The 3,928-nt window shown below is 57.6% G+C and overlaps 1 protein-coding gene and 1 pseudogene across 2 annotated transcripts in view; both read left to right on the top strand.

Moving 5' to 3' along the window:
- Window positions 1-3,928, top strand: part of LOC105512870 (alpha-(1,3)-fucosyltransferase 5) — a 34,100-nt gene that overhangs the window by 9,897 nt on the left and 20,275 nt on the right. The window lies entirely within an intron of this gene.
- Window positions 1-3,928, top strand: part of LOC105512948 — a 23,812-nt pseudogene that overhangs the window by 746 nt on the left and 19,138 nt on the right.

Genomic DNA, 3,928 nt, shown 5'->3' with positions numbered 1-3,928 from the left:
AAAAAAAAAAAAAAAAATTTTGTAGGCTGGGCCTGGTGGTTTGAGCCTGTAACCCCAGCACTTTGGGAGGTGGAGGAGGGAGGATTGCTCAAGGCCAGGAGTTTGGAACCAGCCTGGACAACGCAATGAGACCCTGTCTCTACTAAAAAATTCATCTTTTTGAGACATAGTCTTGCTCTGTCTCTCAAGCTGGAGGGCAGTGGCAGGATCATGGCTCACTGGAACCTTGACCTCCCTGGCTCATGCGACCCTCTCATCTCAGGCCTCCCTGGTAGCTGGGACTGCAGGTGTGCACCACCACAGCCAGCTAATTGTTTTTATTTTTATTTTTTGTAGAGATAGGATCTCACTGTGATGTGCAGGCTGGTCTCAAACTCCTGGCCTCGAACAGTCCTCCCACCTTGGCCTCCCAGAGTGCCGGGTTTATAGGCATGAGCCACTGTGTGCAGAGATTCTGGGTCCCTTCTTTCAGCCCCTGCCTCGAACGTCCTCTAGAGGGAGCACAGATGTCCACATGTGTTCCAGCCCAAGGTGGGCGTGCAATAGCTCAGAGTCATGTCCACTTCCGGAGCTGGGTGCCCGGGCCTCAGGCTCCCTGAGAGGGTGGACTCGCCCACCCCGCCCCAGAGGGGCAGGGGTCCTGACACCTGTCCAAGCCCTAACAGAGTCGTTGTTAAAACAAAGGCTCTGAGTTCAAATCCCAGCACTTGATTCTTTCCTTGTTCTGTCCTCAGAGGACGGCAGCACCCAGGCCTCAGCTTTCCCACCTAGTAAATGGGAATCAGGGCCCCTCAGAGATGCCTCACAAAGAAAGACAATTCCAGCTCCCTGCAGGCATCCCGTCCACTCCAGGGCACCGACCTCCTCTGTCTCTACTGCGGCCGGCAGGGGGCAGCGCCCACCGCGGCACAGCCTGCCAGGCAGTGTGGACCCAGGTGGTCATCCCCAGGCCCCCAGCCACGTGGTGACGACAGGCGTCAGATTCCATCCCTTCCTCCGCACTGGAGGCCTTGTCTGTCCCTCATCCCCCTTCCTTCCCATGCATCCTGTCCGTAGCAGCCAGGAGGTGGCAGCTTCTAGGAATGGGGAATATAGCCCCAAATCTCCAGCCAAGGACACCGAAGGCTGGACAGGAGAAAAGACTAGTCCAAGTCCCCACGACGGTCACCCTCAGCCCTGCACTACGGCCGCTTCTGGGACCAGTTCCACGCAGGCCTCCGCCCCCTGCAAGCCCTTCCCCAGCCCTCCAGGCCCATGTGCGGCCCAAACCCTGTGCCAGATCTCTCAGCCCTCTTCCACAGATGCGCACACTCAGGCCCGCCCGGGGTGGGGGAACGGGAAATGTAAAGGCAACAAGCCCCTTCGCACCTCCCAGCCCCAGGTGCCCCTGTGTTCAAGGGAGCCGACGGCTCAGACCAGGGGCTGTGCTTGCCGCCTACCTAGCCCATTCCGGGCCAGCTGCCAAGGTTGGCGCAGGCCTGCCAGGCCCCCCCACCCCGCCTGCAGGACAGGCCCCCCAGAATGGAACAGGAGGGGGTGGCCTCTTGCTAGGCTCCAGGGAACCCCAAAGCCCAGGCCCCCTGGCCCATAAACATTTACTAGGTTGTGGAGGGCTGATGTCACTCCTGCCCCACACACAAGAGGGCCCCCGTCTAGAACATCTTCCCCAGCGGGCTCCCTGAGGGGGCTGTGGGGGACCCTTCCGGAGTTCACCCTGAACTTCATGGAGCCCTTCCCAGCCCCAGGCAGTCAGGACTGGAACTGAGGGGCAGAGCCTCCCTGGGGAGCTAGGAGGGCTTCCTAGAGGAGGAGGTGACGCAGCAGAGGCCCAAGGATGAAGAGGCTTTTCCAGGTGTGCCCAGCGGGAGGGTGGTCCAGGCAGAGCACACAGCGACAGTAAAGGCCTGCTGTGAGGGAGAGCAGTGGGTGATCAGGGGCCTCCTGGCCCAGGAGAGGTGCCTGGGGGCTGCGGGGCACGCACTTGCTTCCCGAGAACCCATCTCTGGAGACATCCTCAGCAGAGACAAGGCTCCAAGAACACTGTCCTGGCCCAGCGCCATGGCTCATGCGTGTAATCCCAGCACTTTGGGAGGCCGAGGCTGGCGGATCACTTGAGGTCAGGAGTTTGAGACTACACTGGCCAACACGGTGAAACCCTGTCTCTACTAAAAATATGAAAATAAGCCAGGTGTTGTGGCAGGCGCCTGTAATCCCAGCTACTTGGGAGGCTGAGGCACGAGAATCCCTTGAACCAGGGAGGTGGAGGTTGCAGTGAACCGAGATTACGCCACTGTACTCCAGCCTGGGAGACAGAGTGAGTGAGACTTTGTATCAAAAACAAATAAATAAATAACGCTGGCCTGGGCTGGTGCTGACCGAGGCCCCGCTGCTGGGGGTCTCTAAGCTCTTGAGTGAGCCAAGAAAACATTCACAAGACATAAAAGAAAACAGGAGGCGGGGGGAACATCAAGCTTTTCCCACCTGCCAGGCAGGCACAGTTGTTATTTTTGGCTCATTTTAGTCCGCACAGCCCTGCGTGAGCTCTGTTAGGCATTAGTCCTATTTTACCGATGAGGAAACTGAGGCCCAGGAGATGACTTCCCAGGGCCTGGCAGTAGCAGACGCTAAAAGAAGTATTACTTCTTCTCCTAAGAATAACTATTGTTTGGAAAAATGGCAATTTGTTCCTTTAAGACTTTCTCGGTGGTCTTGGAGATTGGAGTGAGAACACCCCACTGAGAAAAGGAAGGTGTTCTCGCTGCCAGCTTGAGCACAACTGTACCCCCACAAGCTCCTTGAAACTGGTGTTGAATGTGGGCTCTGGGCTCCTATAAATGTGTTTGACATGATTGGGGTGGGACACAGGTGAGAAGACCCCACGGGGCTGATATGCGCCCCTCCTGGGACTGAAGAGCTGGTCCTGCTCTCCCCGCCTCTTGAGCCCCTTTGTCTTCAGAATCTGTCCCAGATCTGCCTCTGGTCTGATCCCATCATCAAGACAAGCGTAGTCCTCTCCGCCCTGGTCATCAGGCTACCCCCTGAGCCAGAAGGCGCCTCTGAACCCCTAAGTCAGGTCCCGCCCCTCCCCTGCCCACAGCCCTCCATGGCTCCCACCCCCCTTGGGGGAAAAGCCCAAATCCTCTCTACAGCCCAGAAGGCCTTGTGTGTCCTGCCCCGTCCCCTCCCTCCCCTCCCCTCTTGACCGCTTCAGCCCCACCAACCTCCTCACTCTTCCTCCAACACCCCCAGCACAGTCCTGCCCTAGGGCTTTCGCATAGGCCGTGCCTTCTGCCTGCAGTGCCTGTCCCCTAGACATCCCCGAGTTCACCCCTCACCTCCTTCAGTTCTCAGTTCCCAAGCCACCTCCTCATCTCCCCCGCCCAGGCCACCAGCGCCCCACACTCATTTGCCTTCTAGTTTTGCCTGTAGCCCGTGCCAGTTTCTAAACCCCACGTCACCATCACGTGTGTTATTTATGTGTACCTCCTTGAGGACTGGGACGTATCCTGGCTGTTATATCCTCTGCTTACACCCCGGCACCCAGCGAGGAACGCAGCAGGGCTGGAGAACTATGTGTGGAATGAATGAATGGATAAACAAATGAATGAATCTCCTGGTCTGCAAAGGGTGGGAGGTTCAGAGGTGGGGCCTGAGAACCACTTAGTGGTGTCTCTGCACCCTGCCTGGCCCTGCTCTGCTGCCTGGGTGGTGTGGGCTCTGGGAGGGGGGTCAGGGTCCTTCTCACTCTCCCCCCGATGAGATGATGGTTGCAGTGGAGTGCCGGAAGGCAGGGGGAGAGAAGCCCTCCAGACCCAGGGGCAAGACTCAGAATTCATTCAACAAACAGTCATGTGCAGTATAACAGCATTTTGGTCACTGACGGACTGCATGTGTGAAGGGGGTCCCATAAGACTTTTTTTTTTTTTTT

The sequence above is a fragment of the Colobus angolensis genome, unplaced genomic scaffold (genome assembly GCF_000951035.1).
Source record: "Colobus angolensis palliatus isolate OR3802 unplaced genomic scaffold, Cang.pa_1.0 Scaffold22, whole genome shotgun sequence".
NCBI classification, from domain to species: Eukaryota; Metazoa; Chordata; class Mammalia; order Primates; family Cercopithecidae; genus Colobus; species Colobus angolensis.
The sequence above is the reverse complement of the archived record's forward strand: the minus strand, read 5'-3'. Positions and strand labels throughout refer to the sequence as shown.